This window comes from Scyliorhinus canicula, chromosome 31 (assembly GCF_902713615.1).
Source record: "Scyliorhinus canicula chromosome 31, sScyCan1.1, whole genome shotgun sequence".
Taxonomy (NCBI): domain Eukaryota; kingdom Metazoa; phylum Chordata; class Chondrichthyes; order Carcharhiniformes; family Scyliorhinidae; genus Scyliorhinus; species Scyliorhinus canicula.
In genome coordinates, this window is record NC_052176.1 from 10411510 (window position 1) to 10433969 (window position 22460).

Consider the following 22460-nt stretch of genomic DNA (forward strand, 5'->3'; position numbering starts at 1 on the left):
TTGTGAGGATGAGGTCGGGGTGTAGTTCAGGCCATGTTGATTGGAGCAAACTGATCAATGCAGCAACAAAAGGTTCCTTCAGCCCCTGCGGCTTGGAGAAGAATGGCACTCAGATACAGGACTATATCTGTGGTTCAAAAATAATAAAAGCACATCTAGTTTCTAATCAAATGACGATGAAGATAGAATTAAAGTCGAGTTTTGCGCGGAGCGCACCTTCCTCCACGCACTGTCTGTGTGGTTGAGCATTCTAAGACGCTGCGTTGAGATCGCAGTCATTTCTGGAAGCGTGGGTCCGATACCACTCCAGACATTGACTTTTCCTCCACGAGATTACAGTTCTCCAGCAAAATGTTCAACCCCAGGAAGATCCAATACCACCCATTCAATGGGGAAGCGGGGGCTTCAGGACATGAGATTACTGCTAAATTTCGCACAGCAAGAACCAACAGGTAAAAGCCTAGTTAATTACTGCGTAATCGGCACAGTGACTCTGGTTGAGGAGTAAATATTGATTCCTGGACTCCGGGGAAAAATCGTCTTCTCTTGGAAAATGTGTGGCTGGTTGGATTGTTCACATCCGTACATGGGGGGAAGATGGGAGCAGGGTTTCTATTGTGATTTATTACTCGATAATGCTTTATTTCCTTATTGGCCCCCTGTGAGGTATTACTGGAAAACGTTGTCTATCTATTCTGTCCGTCTGCGGGGTCCTACTGGAACGCGCTTCAGTCCAGCTTAGACAACGGGTCACCTGGACTCGAAACGATAGCTCTTTTTTCTCCACAGTTGCTGCAAGACATGTTGATATTTTACATCATGTTCTCTGTGGTTCCCTGTTTGTGACCTTTACAATGTGTCATGCTGTCTCCTTCATTCCTGGTACAAATGTCAGAATGAGACTGCAATAAATATTCTGATAGGTATTTGCTGCAAAGAAAACAGGAACGTGCGTTATGTTTACTTTTGGTGTGAGGGAAAATGTAAATAGCAGAGAATAGCCCCGTTTCCTCGACCTCAGTGTAACGGCCCAGCACGCTTCCGCTGCGGCACTCTGCTCCCTTAACCAGGAGCTACGACATCACTGCCCTGCGGTAGCCAGACAACGATTCACTTCTTCATTTGTTTTTTTTCAACAAGAACACACGTTTGAGCAGACTGATTCTGGTCAGCATAGATCAGATATTTTACTTTCGTGCTGAATGATTGTTCTGTGAAGGTGATGTTATTTTTTCTGTGACGTTGTTCTGATGGGAAAGTGGGGAGTGACTGGAATCACCTTCATAGAAGGAAGTTCGGGGCGGCAGCTTCACCTCTCTGGGAACATTGATCAACCTGTTTGTGATTTCTTCAAACATTGCCTCAAGTACGACTACGGAAGGCATCAACCACGAGCAGAATGGCGCAGCGCAAGCGTGCTGGGCCCATAACCTAGAAATCGATGGACCAAAGCCTTCCTCTGTTATTTATTTCCTCACTCACACGAAAAGCAAACAAGTCGTGAGCAGCCAGCTTTCAGTCTGATCCGCTCTTTGACACCTGTTCTTCAGCAACCCACAGTACAGTCGAGGTGACTAATTTGACTTCTCTCAAACACTCTTCTGCCGCCTCCACTGGATGAACGTTCTCCTGTTTGGGTATTGGTGGGGTTCTTCGGCTGCTTGTCTGTGAAAGCAGCACCGGAAGCAGCTTTGGAGAGAGATTCCAATCGCCAGAATGCAGCTCTCCAATTGGATACCTCATGTCGCTCAGATCTTCGACTCTCAATATCTTCCTGTGAGGATCAGAAAGAGCGGGAATTTGGTCCTTGTTGATTGGAGCAAAGTGATCAATGCAGCAATGAGAAGCTCCTTACCCCCAGCGGCTTGGACAAGGATGGCATCAGATAGAGGACTCTGGCTGGGGTTCAGAATTAGGAAACGCATATCTTGTTGGAAATGAAATGACGATGAGGATAGAATTTAAGTCGATTTGAGCACGGGTCTTACATTCAACGACAGAAAATCAGGATGGCCGAGCGGTCTAAGGCGCTGCGTTAAGGTCGCAGTCTCCTCTGGAGACGTGGGTTCGAATCCCACTCCTGATATTGAGTTTTCTTCCACGAGGTTAGATTTCTTCGGCAAGATTTGCAACCTCAGGAAGATCCAAAATCTCCCTTTCAAAGGCAAAGCTTTGTTCTCACGACATGAGATTACTGGTTAAATACGCACAGCAAGACCCGGGAGGCGAAAGCCCAGTTACTGACTCGATATTCTCCTTCAGTGACTCTGGTTGAGGAATTAATATTGATCCCAGGACTCCGGGTGAAATTCAACTTCTCTTTTTGTGAATAGTCTGGCTGGTTGGATTGTTCACATCCATCCGAGAGGGGAAGTTGGGAACTCGGTTTTTATTGTGACTTATTGTTCGATAATGCTTTATTTCCTTCTTGTGAGCCATTCACGGACATCAGTATGTATAAATATTGCTCCTCTGTGGGGTGCTACTGGATAACGTTTACAATCCAGATTTGACAAAGGGTCGCCTGGACTAGAAACGTTAGTTGTTTTCTCTCCCTACACATGCTGTCAGACCTGCTGAGACTTTAAAGCATTTTCACCGTGGTTCCCTATTTGTGAGCTTTACAATGTTGTAATGTGTCATCCTGTCTCCTTCATTCATGGGACGAATGTCGGGATGACCCTGCAAGAAATATTCTGATAGGTATTTGCTGCAAAGCAAACAGGAACGTGCGTTATGATTACTTTTGATGAGAGCGAGAATGTAAATAGCAGAGAATAGCCCCGTTTCCTCGACCTCGGTGTAACGGCCCAGCACGCTTCCGCTGCGGCACTCTGCTCCCTTAACCAGGAGCTGCGACATTACTGCCCTTCGGTAGTTAGACAACTATTCACTTTCTCATTTGTTCTTTCAGCAAGGACACACGTTTGAGCAGACTGATTCTGGTCAGCATAGTTCAGATATTTAACTTTCGTGCTGAATGATTGTTCAGTGATTGTGATGTGATTTCTTCTGTGACGTTGCTCTGATGGGAAAGTGGGGAGTGACTTGAATCACCTTCCTAGAAGGAAGTTCGGGACGGCAGTTTCACCTCACTGGCACCATTGATCAACCTATTACTGATTTCTTATATCTTTGCCTGAAGTCCGAACCGGGGCAATCAACCGCGAGCAGAGTGGCGCAGCGGAAGCGTGCTGGCCCCATAACGCAGCAGTCAGTGGCTCGAAACCATCCTCTGCTATTTATTTTCTCATTCACACCAAAAGCAAACAAGTCGCTGTCACCCAGGAACACATCAGCCTTTTTTTAAATTATAATCAAAATTTTGCTTTCTGTCTGATCCGCTCTTTGACACCTCTCCTTCAGCTACACACAGTACAGTCGAGGTGACTCAGTTGACTTCTCCCAGAACTCTCTTCTGCTGCCTCTACTGGATTAAAGTCCTCCTGTTTGGACACTGGAGGGGTTCTTCGGCTACTTGTCTGTGAAAGCAGCAAGGAAGCAGCTCTGGAGAGACAATCCAGGTGCTAGGTTGCAAAGCTCCAATTGGATACCGCATGTTGCTCGGATCTTAGACTCTCAATACCTTCCTGTGAGGACGAGGTCGGGAGGTAATTCGGGCCATGTTGATTTGAGCAAACAGATAAATGCAGCAAAAAAAAGCTCCTTAAGCCCCTGCTGCTTGGAGAAGGATGGCATTCAGATACAGGACTCTTTCTGTGGTTCAAATATAATAAAAGCACATCAGGTTTCTAATCAAATGACGATGAAGATAGAATTAAAGTCGGGCTTTGCGCAGAGCGCACCTTCCTCTGCGCAGTGTCAGGGTGGTTGAGCATTCTAAGACGCTGCGTTGAGATCGCAGTCATTTCTGGAAGCGTGGGTTCGATACCACTCCCGACATTGACTTTTCCTCCACGAGATTACAGTTCTCCAGCAAAATGTTAAATCCCAGGAAGATCCAATATCACCCATTCAATGGGAAGCGGTGACTTCGGGACATGAGATTCCTGCTAAATATCGCACAGCAAGAACCAACTGGTAAGAGCCTAGTTAATTACAGCGTAATCGGCACAGTGACTCTGGCTGAGGAATAAATATTGATTCCTGGACCCCGGGGGAAAATCGTCTTCTCTTGTTGTAAAAAGTGTGACTGGTTGGATTGTTCACATGCGTACATGAGGGGAAGATGTGAGCTGGGTTTCAATTGTGATTTATTACTCGATATTGCTTTATTTCCTTATTGGTCTCCTGTGAGGTATTACTGGAAAACGTTGTCTATCTATTTTGTCCGTCTGCGGGGTCCTACTGGAACGCGCTTCAGTCCAGCTTAGACAACGGCTCAGCTGGAATCGAAACGATAGCTCTTTTTTCTCCACAGTTGCTGCCAGACAGGTTGATATTTTATATCATGTACTCTGTGGTTCCCTGTTTGTGACCTTTACAAATGTGTCATGCTGTCTCCTTTATTCCCGGGACTAAAGTCAGGATGAGACTGCAAGAAATATTCTGATAGGTATTTGCTGCAAAGCAAACAGGAATGTGCGTCATGTTCACTTTTGGTGTGAGGGAGAATGGAAAGAGCAGAGAATAGCCTTGATTCCTCGACCTCGGGGTAATGGCCCAGCACGCTTCCGCTGCGGCACTCTGTTCCTTAAACCAGGAGCTACGACATCACTGCCCTGCGGTAGCCAGGCAACTATTCACTTCTTCATTTGTTCTTTCAGCAAGAACGCACGTTTGAGCGCACTGATTCTGGTCAGCATAGTTCAGATATCGAACATAGAACATAGAACAGTACAGCACAGAACAGGCCCTTCGGCCCTCAATGTTGTGCCGAGCCATGATCACCCTACTCAAACCCACGTATCCACCCTGTACCCGTAACCCAACAACACCCCCTTTAACCTTACTTTCATTAGGACACTACGGGCAATTTAGCATGGCCAATCCACCTAACCCGCACATCTTTGGACTGTTGTTACTGTCGTACTGAATGGTTGTTCTATGAAGGTGATGTGATTTCTTCTGTGACATTGTTCTGATGGGAATGTGGGGAGTGACTGGAATCACCTTCCAGGAAAGAAGTTCGGGGCGGCACTTCCAGCTCCCTGTGAACATTGATCGACCTGTTCCTGATTTCTTCAAAATTTGCCTGACGTCCGGGCCGCCGGAGAGTCGACCAGGAGCAGAGTGGCGCAGCGGAAGCGTGCTGCGCCCATTATCCCGAGGTGGATGGATCGAAACCATCTTCTGCTATTCTTTTTCTCACTCACACCAAAAGCAAACAAGTCGCTTTTGCCCAGAAGAACATCCTCCTTCTTCTTTATTGTTATCAAACTTTTGTTTTCAGTCTGATCCCCCCTTTGACACCTGTTCTTCAGCTACCCAGAGTACAGTTGAGGTGACTAAGTTGACTTCTCCCAATCACTCTTTTGCCGCCTCCACTGGATGAGCGTTCTCCTGTTTGGGTATTGGTGGGGTTCTTCGGCTGCTTGTCTGTGAAAGCATCACCGGAAGCAGCTGTGGAGAGATTCCAGTCGCCAGAATGTAACTCTCCAATTGGATACTTCACGTCGTCAGATCTTAGACTCTCAATAACTTCGTGTGAGGAACAGGTAGAGTGTAAATTCGATACTTGTTGATTGGAGCAAACTGATCAATGCAGCAATGAGAAGCTTCATAACCCCCAGCGGCGACAATAAGGATGGCATCAGATACAGGACTCTGGCTGGGGTTCAAAAGTAGGAAAAGCATAACTTGTTTGAAATGAAATGAGATGAAGATAGAATTTAAGTCGATTTGTGCACGGATCTTAGCTCTGACTATAACGCACAGGATGGCCGAGCGGTCCAAAGCGCTGCGTTCAAGTCGTAGTCTCCTTTGATGGCGTGGGTTCGAATACCGGTCCTGATATTGAGTTTCCTTTAATGAGGTTACTTTTCTCCGGCTGTATTATCAACCTCAGGAAGATCCAATATCTTCCAAAGGAAAAGATTTTTTCCAAGTACATGAGAACATCTGCCTTCTTCTTTATTAGTATCAAAGTTTGACTTTCGGTCCGATCCGCCCTTTGACACCTGTTCTTCAGCTACCCACAGTACAGTCGATGTGACTAAGTTGACTTCTCGCAGAACTCTCTTTTGCCGCCTCGACTGGTAAAACGTTCTCCTGTTTGGACACTGGAGGGGTTCTTTGGCTACTTGTCTATGAAAGCAGCACCGGAAGTAGCTGTGGAGAGAGATTCCAGTCGGCAGAATGTAACTCTCCAATTGCATACTTCACGTTGCTCAGATCTCAAACTCTCAATATCTTCTGGTGAGGAACAGGTGGAGCGGGAATTCGGTCCTTGTTGATTGAGGGAAACTGATCAGTGCAGCAATGAAAAGCTCCTTACCCCCAGCGGCTTGGACAAGGATAGCAGCAGATACAGGACTCTGGCTGGGTTTCAAAAGAAGGAAAAGCGTATCTTGTTTGAAATGAAATGACGATGAATTTAGATGTGGAGATGCCGGCGTTGGACTGGGGTGAGCACAGTAAGAAGTCTTACAACACCAGGTTAAAGGCCAACAGGTTTGTTTCAAACACGAATTTTCGGAGCACAGCTCCTTCCTCAGGTGAATGGCGAGGTATGTTCCAGAAACATTTATATAGACAAAGTCAGAGATGGTGGACAATGCTTGGAATGTGAGCATTTGCAGGTAATCGAATCATTACAGATCCAGGGAGAGGGATAATCACAGGTTAAAGAGGTGTGAATTGTCTCAAGCCAGAACGGTTGGTGGGATTTTGCAAGTCCAGGCCAGATGCTGGGGGGTGGATGTAATGCGACATGAATCCAAGATCCCTGTTGAAGCCCACTCATGCGTGCAGAACTTAGCTACAAGTTCTTGCTCGGCAATTCTGCGTTGTCACGTGTCCTGAAGACCGCCTTGGAGAACGCTTACCCAGAGATCAGAGGCTGAATGCCCTTGACTGCTGAAGTGTTCCCCGACTAGAAGGGAACATTCCTGCCTGGTGATTGTCGCATGATGCCCGTTCATTCGTTGTCGCAGTGTCTGCATGGTCTCGCCAATGTACCACACTTCAAGACATCATTTCCTGCAGTGTAAGAGGTAGACTACATTGGTCAAGTCGCACGAATATGTGCCGTGTACCTGGTGGGTGGTGTTACCACGTGTAATGGTGGTATCCAAATCGATGATCTGGCATGTCTTGCAGAGATTGCCCTGGCAGGGTTGTGTGGTGTCGTGGTCGCTGTTCTGATGGCTCGGTAATTTGCTGCAAACAATGGTTTGTTTGAGGTTGCGCAGTTGCTTGAAGGCCAGTAGTGGGGGTGTGGGGATGACCTTGGCAAGATGTTCATCTTCATTGATGATGTGTTGAAGGCTGCGAAGAAGATGTCGTATTTCTCCGCCCCAGGAAAGTACTTGACGACGAAAGGTACTCTGTTAGTGGTGTCCCGTGTTTGTCTTCTGAGGAGGTCGGTGCGGTTTTTTGCCGTGGCACGTTGGAACTGTCGATCGATGAGTCGAGCGCCATATCCCGTTCATACGAGAGCATCTTTCAGCATCTGTAGGTGTCTGTTACGCTCCTCCTCGTCTGAGCAGATCCTGTGTATACGGAGGGCTTGTCCATAGGGGATGGCTTCTTTAATGTGTTTCGGGTGAAAGCTGGAGATGTGGAGCATCGTGAGGTTGTCTGTGGGCTTGCGGTAAAGCAAAGTGCTAAGGTGACGGTCCTTGATGGAGATGAGTGTGTCCAAGAATGCAACAGAATTTGGAGAATAGTCCATGGTGAGTCTGATGGTGGGATGGAGTTTATTGATCTCATCGTATAGTTGTTTCAGTGATTCTTCCTTGTGGGTCTAAAGGAACAAAATGTCATCGATGTATCTGGTGTATAACATCGGTTGCAGGTCCTGTGTGGTGAGGAAGTCTTGTTCAAACGTGTGCATAAAGATTTTGCAATGAGGAATTAATAATCACACAGGACTCCGGATAAATTTCCTCTTCTCTTCTTGGAAATAGTCTGGCTGGTTGGATTGGCGAGTTGACGAAGTTGCATTCACCCAGAATCCTTTTCCGTCTCCTGTCCTGGATGAATTTCCTCCTGTTTTGACACGGGAGGAGTTATTTGTCTGCTTGTCTGTGAAAGCAGCAACAGAAGCAGCTGTGGAGAGAGTTTCCAGTCGCAAGGATGCAACTGTCTAATTGGATCCATCACGCCGCTCAGATCTCAGACTCTCAATACCATCGTATGAGGAACAGGTCGGCGTCAGTTCCGTCTTTGTTAAATGGAGAAAACAGGAAAAGCACATCGAGTTTGAAATGAAATGGCGATGAAGAAATAATTGAAATCGATTTGTGCACGAAGCAAATCCTTTGCCATAACGCGTCAGGATGGCCGAGCGGTCGAAAGCGCAGCGTTAAGGTCGCAGCTTTCTCTGGAGGCGTGGGTTCAAATCCCACTTCTGTAATTCACTATTTCTCAACGAGGTTAAGTATCTCCAGCAAAATGCTCAACTCCAGGGAGATCCAACACCTCTTATTCAATGGGGAATCAGAGGTTTCAGGCCATGAGATTCCAGCTGGAACCCGCATAGCCAAATCCCACAGGCAGAAGCCCAGTTCAAGGCTGAATGGACTGTTTATTGACTCTGGTTGAGGAATTAATATTGATCCCAGGACACCGGGTAAAATTCATCTACTTTTGTTGTAAATAGTTTGGCTGATTGGATTGTCGAGGTGACTCAGAAGACCTCTTCCAGAATCCTATTGGATGCAGCCTTTTCTGGATGAACTTCCTCCAGTTTGCACACTGAACGGGTTCTTTGGCTACTTGTCTGTGAAAGCAGCCCCAGAAGCAACTGTGGAGAGAGATTCCAGTCGCCAGGATGCAACTGTCTCATTGCATCCTTCCCGCCGCTCAGATCTCAGACTCTCAATATCTTTGTGTGAGGAACAGGTCGGCGGCACTTCGGTCTTTGTTGATCGCAGAAAACTGATCACTGCAGCAATGAGATGCTCCTTGACCCCCCAGCGGCTTGGACAAGGATGGCACTCAGATACAGGACTCTGGCTGGGGTTGGAAAATAGGAAAAGTACATCTAGTTTGAAATGAAATGACAATGAACATACAACTTACCTCGATGTGGGCACGGAGCATATCCTTTGCCATATCGCGTCATTATTGCCGAGCGGTCGAAGACGCTGCGTTCAGATTACAGTCTCCTCTGGAGGCGTGGGTTCAAATCCCATTTCGGACATTAACTTTTCCTCCAGGTGGTTACGTTTCTTCAGCATAATGTTCAACTCCTGGATGAACCAGACCTCCCAGTGGTCTCAGGACATGAGATGCCTGGTTAAATTCGCACCCCAGGACCCCACAGGCAGAAGGCCTGTCCGTGACTGGTTAATCTGCTCACTGACTACGGTTGAGGAATTAATATTCATACCAGGGCGCCGAGCAAAATGCCTCTTCTCTTCTCGTAAATAGCCTGTCTGGTTGGATTGTCGAGGTGACTCAGTTGACCTCTCCCAGAATCCTTTTCTGCCGCCTTTCCTGGAGGAACGTCCTCCTGTTTGCACACCAGAGGGGTTATTTGGCAACGGGTGTGTGAAAGCAGCACCAGAAGCAGCTGTGGAGAGAGATTACAGTCACCACGATGCAACTGTCCAATTGGATCCATCACGCCGCTCAGGTCTTAGTCTCTCAACACCTTCGTGTGAGGAACAGGTAGGCGGCAGTTCGGTCTTTGATGATTGGAGCAAACTGATCAATGTAGCAGTGAGAAGCACCTTAATCCCCAGCGGCTTGGAGAAGGTTGGCACTCTGATACAGGACTCTAGCTGGGGTTCAAAAATAGTAAAGGCACATTTAGTTTCAAATGAAATGACAATGAAGATATAATTTGTTGCACCTGATGATCATGAGTGATGTACGGTGGACATTGTGAACTTACTGGCCAGAAACTTCCGAACTCTATTTTTGTTTTAATGGACAGCTACAATCCACGTGTTTATTCTAGGGCACAACAATACCTCCAAGATCTGATCTGTAACAAAATCGCAGAATAATGCAATGTCCCCGCGTGACGGACCCTTCTCCTGAGGGGAACAGGTGCTCCCTATCCGCCCTGTCTATACCTATCATAATCTAGTACTCCTCGAACAGATCACCCCTCAGTCATCTCTGTTCCTGCAAGAGAGAAAAAAACAAGCCTATCCAACCTCTCTTCAAATCTTCAATGTTCCATACCCAGCAAAATCCGGCTGAATCATATCTACACCCCATTCAGTGAAGTCACATATTTCCTGTCATGTGGTGACCAGAATTGCACACGGTACTCCAGCTGTGGCCTTACCAACATTCTATACAACTACTACATGATCTGTCTCCTTTTGTAATCCATGCCCCGATTGATAAAGACAAATATCTCAGATGCCTTTTCCAGCACCCTATTAACCTTCCCTTCTGCCTGCAGAGATCTATGCACAAACACTCCAAGCCCACTCCTCAGGGCTTCCCAGTGTCAGGCCATTCACATTAATCCTATAATAATATAATATACTTTGTTGTCACAAATTGGCTTATCTTAACACTGCAATGAAGTTACTGCGAAAATCCCCGACCAAAGGCATCATATCTTATTTTTCAGGGTTAAAAACCATCAGCCATTTTTCTGCCCATTTGACCATCCCGTCTATATCTTCCTGTAACTCAAGACCCTCAACCTCACTGTAAGCTTGAAACTCAGTGAAAGGATTTCACCCTCCTCCCGGAATCTGATCACCACCTCAATCCTAACATTCAGCTTTGGTGGGCAGACAAGACAACTTCCTTCCCGCAGCCCCCCCCCCCCCCCAGCACAGACTGGATAATATCCCAAACTCCTATCCTGCTATTGACACATTGCTCCACCACTTTTTTCTCTTCACAAAATTCCAGCAATTTCATACCAAATCTTCAGACCGTTGATTTGCTCTTCAACCAACACCTTGTCCTTGATTAATTCCATCTTTGGAAGGGGGTTCGACATTCCCAGGTACTCTGCAGACATCCGGTTGCTGGTGATAGATCAAAGGAGGCCAACAACCGGAATGAAAGCCTCTCTCACAGCCGTGTGAGCATGGCTCCATTAGACGGTTCGGTCAATACCTGCAGAATAGATAACAATGGAGAGAAGTGTGAGCAATTTCAGCGTCACAATTCTCTGGACATAGAGGATTCAAAATAAAACATTTTTGAAAACACTGAACAGATCCTCTGGGAGCAGCACTCAAGTCAATGGGGAAAATCCAATGGATTTCTAGTGGAAATATTTAACAACTAACAAGCGGGCAGCACGGTAGCATGGTGGTTAGCATAAATTATTCACAGCTCCAGGATCCCAGGTTCGGTCCCCGTGTGTGCGTGGGTTTCCTCCGGGTGCTCCGCTTTCCTCCCACAGTCCAAAGATGTGCGGGTTAGGTGGATTGGCCATGCTAAATTGCCCGTAGTGTCCTAAAAAGTAAGGTTGGGGGGTGTTGTTGGGTTACGGGTATAGGGTAGACATGTGGGTTTGAGTAGGGTGATCATTGCTCGGCACGACATCGAGGGCCGAAGGGCCTGTTCTGTGCTGTACTGTTATATGTTCTATGATGACAGCTGAAATCAGGCCTCGCGTTACAATCTCTATAGATATTCCAGTGAATTGAAACATGCAAAGGGCATACTTTTCGACTAGAAATCCAACACACTTCCCACATTTAATCACAAGAAGTAGCAGGTCGGCTCGTTGGTCTAGGGGTATAATTCTCGCTTAGGGACTGTCATTTGCGGTCCCGGGTTCAAATCCCAGACTAGCCCCCCGTTCTTGGGGTGGAGGTGTTGATCTTTCCAGGAGCCGGTGCAGACTCGATGGGCCGAATGACATCCTTCTGCACTGTTAATTCTATGAACACTGGTAATACTTTATCTGTGAAAAGAGAAATAGATGGAATTTCACATCCTGACCTTTCATTGCAATGACTGGTTTCACTCCCCACAGAAGCTGCCGGATCAGCTGAATATTTCCAGCATTTTCTGTCTTTGTTTCAGATTTGCAGCACCAAAGGCACCAAGTATTTTGTTTTTGGGTCAAAGGCCTTTCCTGCAATAACCCTGAGGGCAGGTCTCTCTGGCTGTGGCTGTCGCTGATTCGGCCAAACATTTAAAATCTAACATTAATTGTCCTTGAGAATGGGGGGCGGTGGGGTGATTCTGGAACCGCTGCAAATCCATCTGGTGTATGTACGCACGCAGTGCTGTTAGGGAGGGGTTCAAGGTTTGGATGGTGCCTCGCGGTGGAAAAGTCAATGTCAGGAGTGGGATTCGAACCCTGACCACCAGAGAAAAACTGCGCCCTGAACTCGGCTGCCCTGACGTATTTGAAAGGATAGGTAGGATTAGGACGGAATCGGATGCTCTTTCCGAGGCTCGGTACCGACTCGATGGGCCGAATGGCCTCTTTCTGCACTGGAGGCATTCTATGATTATTTAAACAGGGTGAAAATGGCAGGATCAGGGCACAAGGACAAGTTAAGGTCGCAGACCAGAGTAAGTGTCCTATGTAATGACACATAGAACATGAAAAATAATTAGATAAATACATTTATTGTGGACTGGTGCCATCTGCTGGCTGAACGGGAGCCGTTCGACACGGACACTTTCATTCAGGAGCATTTTAAATTGGAGTGAAATAACTTACGCAAAGTAAGTATTTGTTACGAAACAGTTTATCAAATTAATTTAAAGAACCAAAAGGACACAAACCCAAACAGTGGGCGATGGTGGTATAGTGGTGAGCATAGCTGTATGCCAAGCAGTTGACTCGGGTTCAAATTCCGGCCATCGCAAAAACAAGTTGGAAATTTCTGCCCCACTTCCTGAGTAAGAGAAACAACTTTTCGCTCCGAATTTATGCGCAGGTCCGGCGGGGAATGAAATAAGAATTTACCAATTTTTTAACGGGCTTTCAGTATGGACAGTGTTCGACTATTAACCGCCCCCACCCCCACCCCCACCCCCACCCCACCCACGCCCCCACCAGCCGTCAAACAAAAGTTAAAAATCGCAGCATTTTTACTTCGCGCTCACGAAGTGGATCAAACAGAAACACAACAGGCACGTTACAGACGAGGATGGGATTTGAAGCCACGTGTACAGAGCACAATGTGTTATTGTGCATCACCTTAACCACGTGGTACAGCTGCTTCACGTTATGGCCCTTTAATATCCCTCAATCTGACTTCTTTGAGTTTTTTTCGCCGTTGGGTGTAAATAAAACATGAACCTATGAGGGAAAACACTAACTGCTCAGCAGTTGGGCTTCTGCGCAACGGTAGCGCGTCTGACTCCAGATCAGAATGTTACGTGTTCAAATCACGTCAGGCTCAGGTAGGTTTTTTGCAGCTGGTTTCAGGAATTTATCTCTGTGTGGGAATGTTCCCGAAGTGACTCCGTTCAAAACCACAATGCTGGTAATTTTTTCCGGATATTTCATATTTACCCGCTCAGTTTATATTTTTGAGCAGTTCCATCAAACATTATCAAACATCAAACATCAGTAAGAATGAACACCATCACCTCCTCCACAATAGTCCTCAATACCGGTGTCCCGCAAGGCTGCTTAGCCCCGTACTCTACTCCCTGTACACAGACGACTGCGTGGCAAAACTTGGTTCCAACTGTATCAACAAGTTTGCTGACGATACGAACATAGTGAGCCGGATCTCGAATAACGACGAGTCTGAATACAGGAGGGAGATAGAGAACCTAGTGGAGTGGTGTAGCGACAACAATCTCTCCCTCAATGTCAGCAAAACTAAAGAGCTGGCCATCGACTTCAGGAAGCAAAGTACTGTACACAACCCTGTCAGCATCAACGGGGCCGAGATGGAGATGGTTAGCAGTTTCAAATTGCTAGCGTTGCACATCACCAGAAATCTGTCCTGGTCCACTCACGTCGACGCTATCACCAAGAAAGCACAACAGCGCCTATACTTCCTCAGGAAACAAAGGAAATTCGGCATGTCCACATTAACCCTTACTGACTTTTACAGATGCACTATAGAAAGCATCCTATCGGGCTGCATCACAGCCTGGTCTGTCAAGTGCTCGGCCCAGGACCGCAAAGAACTTCAGAGAGTCGTGAATACCACCCAGTCCATCACACGAACCTGCCTCCCATACATGGACTCCATCTACACCTCCCGCTGGGGTGGGTGGGGGGAGGGGGGGGGGGGGAGCGGGCAGCATAATCAAGGATCCCTCTCACCCGACTTACTCACTTTTCCAACTTCTTCCATCGGGCAGGAGATTCAGAAGTCTGAGAACATGGACGAACAGACTCAAAAACAGCTTCTTCCCCACTGTCACCAAACTCCTAACTGATCCTCTTATTGACTGACCTCATTAACACTACACCCTGTATGCTTCAACCTATGCCAATGCTTATGTAGTTACATTGCATATCTTGTGTAGCCCTATTATGTATTCTCATGTGATTTCTTGTATTTTCTTGAATTTTGTTTAATTCCCTTTTCTTCCATGTACTGAATGATCTGTTGAGCTGCTTGCAGAAAAATACATTTCACTGTTCCTCGGGACACGTGACAATAAACAAATCCATTCCAATCCAATCCATTAGGAAACTCGCCAGCTTAGTTGGTGGAGTGTAAAACTCGAGCTTAGTTGGTGGACTGTAAAACTCTACATCCCAGGGTCGTGCGTTCGAGCACCAAGTTGGGCGTTTCCATATTACTATCTGAGAGTTTTGAACCAAATGTTTGGGTAGCACGGGAGCACAGTGGTTAGCACAGCCTCCTCACGTCTCCAAGGCCCCAGTTTCGATTACCGGCTTGCGTCACGTTAAAAAGATCTCACTGCTCGTGGGTGAGACCAGAAGTGGTGGGCAGTTAAAAACAAGGATGTCGCGTTTTTCGGACGGAGATGAGGAAATTTCTCACTCTCAGTGAGCTGTGCGACTTTGGAACTCTGCCTCAGGAATCGGCGGAAGCGGATCATTGATTACCTTCAAGGCGGAGATGGGGAAATTCTTGTTCAGCAAATAAATCAAAGGTTTATCGGGGTTACATACAAACATTGCATTCAGACAGTGACCTGGGTGCACAAGCGTGCGGTTTTTTATTTGATATATCAGTTCCACACAATGGTGAAACGGTCTTAAAATGTCGTTCTCATTTCTTCACGTGTTCTCCACTGATATATTTGCTGCAATAACTTCACTGGGCACATATCACGGCAGCACAAGTGGTTCACAGCGCCAGGGTTCCAGGTTCGAGTCACTGTCTGTGCGGAGTCTGCACGTTCTGCCCGTGTCTGCGTGGGTTTCCTCCGGGTGCTCCGGGTTTCTCCCCACAGTGCGAAGGCGTGGATTAGGTGGATTGCCCATGCTAAATTGGCCCTTAATTGGAAAAATAGTGTACTCTAAACTTATACAGAAATATGTAAATAGAAAGGCCGAGCACAAAGGCAAAGCCGCTCTGGAGATTCGTCACAAAATCCTGAAACAGAAATAGACAACGTTGGATAACTCGGCTGGTCTGGCAGCATCTGTGGAGAGAGAAACAGAGTTACAGTTTCCAGTCCAGTATGACCCTGCTTCCCATTCTCTGTTTCCCTCTCCACAGCTGCTGCCAGACCTGCTGAGATTTTCCGGCATTTTCTGATTTTATCACGGGACTACCCGCCAGCTCTGGGTGACTGACATGGACACGGTGGGCGGAATGGCCTCACCCTGTGCTGTAACCATTCTGTGATTCTATAATTCTAAGCTGTCCCCGTATTTGAAACCTTCTATTCTTGTATCATTCTGGTGAATCTGCATTGCCGGCGCTACATTAAACTTCGGAATACATTTTTGGAATCCCCTCATTCCCTCCTTCAGCAGATTTTTGCCGGGTAAATATCCTGATTCCCAAAACTCCTAATTCTCTCCAACAATGAAATGTCGCTTGGCTTTGACACTACCCAATAGACAGAGTGGTTCCTCTCCCACCACCCGATCAATGCATCTCAATCGGAACAAGACTGAATTTCGAATCCTCGCCCTTCCAACACAACTCGATGCAATCCGGCCTCACAACTTGGGATGGATTGTCACATCAGTGATTGCAGATCCATCTTGGAAAAATGAGTCCCACTTCGGAGAAAACAGGATGAAAATTCGATGATGATGGGATGCGCTCCCACAGCACAATGGATGAGCAGTCCGTCGCTTGAACTCTCGGCCACCTCATCCCGCAACCGCGTTACTCAAATCAAAGGTTTATCGGGTCCAAGCAACCATTGTATTCAGCCAGCGGCGTGGATGCCACAAGCGTGCGGCTGTTTTTACTGGAGGATAAATTCAGAATCACACATCATGATCAAACAACCATTAAATACCGTGACCGTTTCTTCACGTGTTCTGCCGTGATTTATTCGCCGCAATAACTTCCCTGAATTTCCCGATTTCAGTCAATGACACCATCCGGGCTCGTCAGGGATTTGAACCCGGGACCCTGGCATTTTATCGCAGCTGAGAATCAATGTCAATGACAGGAGTGGGATTCGAACCCTCCTCTCCAGAGGAGACTGCGAGCTGATGTATCCAAACGGATCGGAGGGGACTGCGCCGAGTTGGGGTGCGCTTTCCGAAGGTCAGTGCAGACTGGATAGGCCAAATGGTTTCCTTCTGCACTTGAGGGATTCTATGATTACTTAAACAGGGTGTAAACGGCAGCATCAGGACACAAGGACAAGGTAAGGTCTCAGGCCAGAGCAAGAGTCCTATGTAATGACACACAGAACATCAGAAATAAATACACTTATTGTGGACTGGTGCCATCTCCTGGCTGAACCGGAGCCGTCCGACACGGACACTTTCATTCAGGAACATTTTAAATTGGAGTGAAATAACATAAACATAGTAAGACTTTTTTTACGAAACAATTTATCAAATGAATGCAAAGCATCAAAAGGACTCGACGTTGGACAGTAAGTGATGGGGGTATCCTGGTGAGCATAGCTGCCTTCCAAGCTAGTTGAACCGGGTTCGATTCCCGGCCATCGCAATAATAAATTCATTGGAAGCATTTGCGTGATTTCGTGGCTTTCGAACTGGAGAAAGTGAGGTGGCTGGTGGGAGGAATCTTCGCTTGTTGTAAATAGTCTGGTTGGATTGTTCACATCCGTCTGAGTGGGGAAACTGTGATCTCAGTTTCTATTGTGGTTTATTATTGGATATTGTTACATATCCTTATTGCCCCTCTGTCGGTATTCCTGTAAAGTTTCATATAATCTTTACCCCTTCTCGCTGTTAAAGGATTTGAAAACACTGAAAAACTCCTGGTTCTATCTTTACCAAATGACATGACTGTTAATAAAACATAACTCACTCCAATCAGTGGAGATGTGATATTATCATCAATAATACTCACATACCACAGCAGATGTTGTCTGTTTTCCTCAGAGTTAGTCAATTGACGAGCTGCCCTATTTTGCTACTTTGAGCGTCACAATGTTGTAATGCTGTCTGCTTCATTCCTGGGAACAATGTCTGGATCACACAGGAAGCAAGACTTTGATACTAATTTACTGAAAAGAAAAGGCGGATGTGCTGCAGGGTCATAGCGACATGTTTGCTTTTGGTGTGAGTAAGAATATAAATAGCAGAGGATAGTTTCGATCCATCGACCTCTGGGTTATGGGCCCAGCACGCTTCCGCTGCGCCACTCTGCTCCTTATATCGATTTGGTTCGCAATTACTACTCAGCCGTAGCCAGATACCGATGCAACTGCTCCATTTTTTCTTCAACGAAAACCCACGTGTTGTGAAGCTCAACCTGGCTGGGCAAACACAAACATCAGCACGGCTGTAACAGAAAGAGAAAGAAACACAAAAAAGGCAGGAAGAGACTATCAGGGCACACACACATTGCCACAAAGAAAAGGTGCCGAGCAAACCAGCAGGATACTGAGATGGACAAACTGGTTATTTAGGAAAAGGGGGTTTCCGTTGCACAAAGATAGGCAATTAAATGTATTTCCTGCTGAGTAACTGTACTCTGCTGTGTAACTGAGCTCTCTGCTGTGTCACTGTTCTCTCTGCTGTGTCACTGTTCTCTCTGCTGTGTAAGTTTTCTCTCTGCTGAGTAACTTTTCTCTCTGCTGTGTCACTGAGCCCTCTGCTGCGTAATTGTTCTCTCTGCTGTGTCACTGTTTTCTCTGCGGTGTAACTGTGCTCTCTGCTGTGTAACTGTTCTCTCTGCTGTGTAACTGTTCTCTCTGCTGTGTCACTGTGCTCTCTGCTGTGTCACTGTTTTCTCTGCTGTGTAACTGAGCTCCCTGCTGTGTAACTGTTCTCTCTGCTGTGTCACTGAGCTCTCTGCTGTGTAACTGTGCTCTCTGCTGTGTAATTGTTCTCTCTGCTGTGTAACTGTTCTCTCTGCTGAGTAACTAATCTCTCTGCTGAGTTACTGTTCTCTCTGTCGTGGAACCGTGATTCTGCCGGTGACAGATCTTCACTGTCGTTGTCTCAAATCATTCCCTGTTGTGGAAATGTGTTCCCGGTTGTGGAAATATAATCCGTCTGAAGCAGAACCTTTCTCCGCCATTACTGAAACGAAATTCTAATCCCAGATTTATCAAATCTTCTCACGAAAGATTAGGTGAGGCATCTGGATTCCTAATCCAGGGCAGAGCCTTGGTGTTCCTGTTGTCAAAACAGGTCGCTCACCTGAACATTCTCAGATAACAATAAGGAAGCGCCCAACGTGGGGCTCGAACCCACGACCCTGGGATTAAGAGTCCCATGCTCTACCGACTGAGCTAGCCGGGCTTCTTCCAAAAGCATTCTTAACCCTCTTACTGGGGAGCTTCGAATTGCTAAGCAGCGAACTTTGTGTCACACACTTCCCAAAATTCCGATTCATTCTTCGGTCGCTGGGAGCAGGGCTCGAAACTTCTGGGGAAAGTCCAACACCTTAACCACTCGATCATCGCAGCTATGTTCAGTGGGTCATTCATTAATAATGTGGTCGATATAAAACATTATAAAACCAGCCTGGAATCACTCCAGGAAGTTCTTGCATTCCTGCGATGAACGGTGCCCCGGTGTTTATGTGGGAAGCGGTTGAATCGGCCTTAAAAATGACCATTGGGTTTGGTGAGAAGCCTTGAGAGACTCGAAATTTCCGGCTCCCCAAACGCTCAATTCCACTGATTGAATTGTTTGCGGAAGACAATCTGTTCTATTGGAAATATCCTAGAGTTCATTTTGCTTCCCACGGAACAGCTCCGAACTTCCCAGTCTAGATCCAAATTAAAGCAATTCAATCAGAGAAACTGACAGCACAGAAGGAGACCTGTGCAGACCGAATGGTCACGTGATTACGTGATGACGCATCCACAATGATCAGCTGTCCTCCCCGGATCGCGCTCAGGGCACAAGCCTGGAGCAGCTGCTCAAACAGTAAATACATTATTTTTTGTTACAAGTCCTTGGTCGCCAGTCTTTGAGAGATCAGAATGGATAAGGCGTCTAACTTCGGTGAATTTGATGATGATATCAGAAGTTTGCAGGTTCGAGTCCTACCGCGGTCGTTTTATACAGAAAACCGTTGGAACTTGCTGACAGCCGAGTTCTTCCTCCTCAGCTCAAAGTTCCTCATTTCCATCCAAACATTGCAGGGCTTTTTTTGGAATATCATTTTTTGTAACATTGTTCATTCAAATCGCTCTGATCCTAGTATTTTGTTTAGACCCCGATGCTTCCACAGTATCTGTTTGACTTGGATAAAGTATAGAATAAAATATTATGTATCAATCGGTTCAATACAATTCTGCGGAGGAAATTCTAATATCGTCAGGAAGACAGAAAGCCACAGAGCCATACATGTTTGCAGCATGGAAACAGCCCTTCGGCCCAGCTTGTCAATGCCGCCCAGTTTCTATCACTAAGCACGTCCCACTTGCCCACATTTGGTCCATATCCATCTATTCCCAACCTGCCCATGTAACTGTCTAACTGATTTTAAAAGACAAAATGATACCCGCCCCTCCCACTGCCTCAGGCAGCCCGTTCCAGATGTTCCTCATTATCTTATTTATGCCCCACGTTATTTCACAGACCTCTCCGACATCACCCATAAGCCTACTACGCTCCAGGTAAAACAGTCCCAGCCTATCCAGTCTCCACTTTTCACTCAGACCATCAAGTCCTGGTAGCATCGTTGTAAATCACTTCCGCACTCTTTCTAGTTTAACAATATCCTTACGAAAATAGGCTGACCAGAACTGAACACAATATTTCATGTGTGGTCTTACCAATGTCTTGTACTACTTGAACAAGACGCCCCACCTCTTATATTCAATATTGTGCCCTTAAAACCTAGCATGCTGAATGCCTTCTTCACCACCCTGTCCATCTGCGACACCACCTTCAAGGAGCCGTGAACCTGTACCCCTAGATCTGTTTGTTCTGTAATTCTCCCCAACTCCCTACCATTAACTGAGTTGGTCAATCCCTGATTTGATCGACCAAAATGCATCACCTCACATGTATCCAAATTAAACTCCATCTGCCATTCATCGGCCCACTGGCCCAATATTTTTAATAATCAGCTGAATCAACTGATTTTTGTTCAGAGGGATGAAAGATTGTGTCACTGGATTGAGAATCCAGAGGTCTAAACTAATCTTTGGGACACGGAATAAATCCCACCATTCAGATTCACTGATGTAATAGATTTGCGGGGTAGGGGTTGACAGGATGGATGCTGAGAGGTTGTTTCTCCATGTGGGAGAGTCGAGGACCAGAGGGAATGATCTCAGAGTAAGGGGCCGCCCAGTTAAACCAAAAATGTTGAGTAATTTCTTCTCTCAGATTATAGTGTGTCTGTGGAAATATTGTTTTTAAACGAATACGGCCGTCGAGGCTGGGGACGAGGATGGTCAAGATTTAATCAGTAAGGGTTATGGGGACGATGCGGGAAGCTGGGTTTGAGGATTATATCAGACCAGTCATAGACTCGTTGAATGTTCCTGATGGTGGGGTGCTCAGAACCAGGGGTCACAGTCTGAGGATATGGGGTAGACCTTGCTGAACGGAGAAGTGTATAAATTTCTTCACCCAGACAGTGGTCAGCCTCTGGAATTTGCTCCCACAGGCTGGTTTTATAATGTTTTGTATTCACTACATTATTAATGAATGACCTACTGAAGATAGCTGCGATGACCGAGTGGTTATGGACTTTCCCCAGAAGGTTCGAGCCCTGCTCCCAGCGACTGTGACCGAAGAATTAATCAGAATTTTAGTAAACGGTTTGATACAAATTTCGCTGCTTAGCAAATTCTAACTCCTCAGGAAGAGGGTTAATAGCATTTTTGGCACCAGCCCGGCTAGCTCAGTCGGTAGAGCATGTCGGTAGACTCTTAATCAGGGTCGTGGGTTCGAGCCCCACGTTGGGCGCTTCCATATTGTTATCTGTGAATGTTCAGGTGAACGAATTGGACTGGAAATCCAAAGGCCTGAACGAATCTTTCCTGTCAAGATATCTGGAACTTCGTCTCAGTAATGGCGGAGAGAAAGTTTCATCGGCTTCAGACGGATAATATTTCGACAACCGGGAACACATTTCCACAACACAGAGAACAGTGACACAGCAGAGACCACAGTTGCACAGCAGGAAATGCATTTAAGTGCCTATCTTTGTTCAACAACCAATCCCTTTTCCCGAAATAACCAGTTGTCCATCTCAGTATCTTGCTGGTTTGCTCGGCACCTTTTAGTGTGTGTCATTGTGTGTGTGCCCTGATAGTCTCTTCCTGCTTCTCTGTGTGTCTTTCTCTGTCTGTTACAGCCGTGCTGATGTTTCCTGTTATTCCCCAGCAAAGGTGAGCTTCATAACACGTGGGTTCTCGTTTAAGAAAACAATGGAGTAGGTGAATAGTTATCTGGCTACCGCAGAGCAGTAATTGCAAACACAGCGGCTTTAAGGAGCAGAGTGGCGCAGCGGAAGCGTGCTGGGCCCATAACCCAGAGGTCGATGGATCGAAGCCATCCTCTGCTATTTATATTCTTACTCACACCAAAAGTAATCATGTCGCTATCACCCTGCAGCACATCCGCCTTTTCTTTTCAGTAAATTAGTTATCAACGTTTTGCTTCCAGTGTGAACCAGACATTTGTCCCAGGAATGAAGCAGACAGCATTACAACATTGTGAAGCTCAAAGTAGCAAAATAGGAAAGCTCTTCAATTGCCTCTCTGAGGGAAACAGACAACATCTGCTGTGGTGTGTGAGTATTAATGATGCCAATATCACATCTCCACTGAATGGAATGGGTTCTGTTTTATTAACACAGTCATGTCATTTGGTAAAGATAGAACAAGGAGTTTTTCAGTGTTTTCAAATTATTTAACAGCCAGAAGGG

At 46.3% G+C, this 22460-nt stretch overlaps 4 non-coding genes across 4 annotated transcripts; 3 read left to right on the forward strand and 1 right to left on the reverse strand.

The window, feature by feature from the left end:
* Nucleotides 1-2003: 2003 nt before the first annotated feature.
* trnal-aag lies at nt 2004-2086 on the forward strand. The gene has a single exon. It is a non-coding gene; the product is annotated as a tRNA-Leu (tRNA).
* A 16706-nt stretch (nt 2087-18792) lies between these two features.
* trnak-cuu lies at nt 18793-18865 on the reverse strand. The gene has a single exon. It is a non-coding gene; the product is annotated as a tRNA-Lys (tRNA).
* A 2555-nt stretch (nt 18866-21420) lies between these two features.
* On the forward strand, nt 21421-21496 carry trnak-cuu. The gene has a single exon. It is a non-coding gene; the product is annotated as a tRNA-Lys (tRNA).
* Nucleotides 21497-22025: 529 nt separating this feature from the next.
* Nucleotides 22026-22097, forward strand: trnam-cau. Its single transcript has one exon. It is a non-coding gene; the product is annotated as a tRNA-Met (tRNA).
* Nucleotides 22098-22460: the final 363 nt, after the last annotated feature.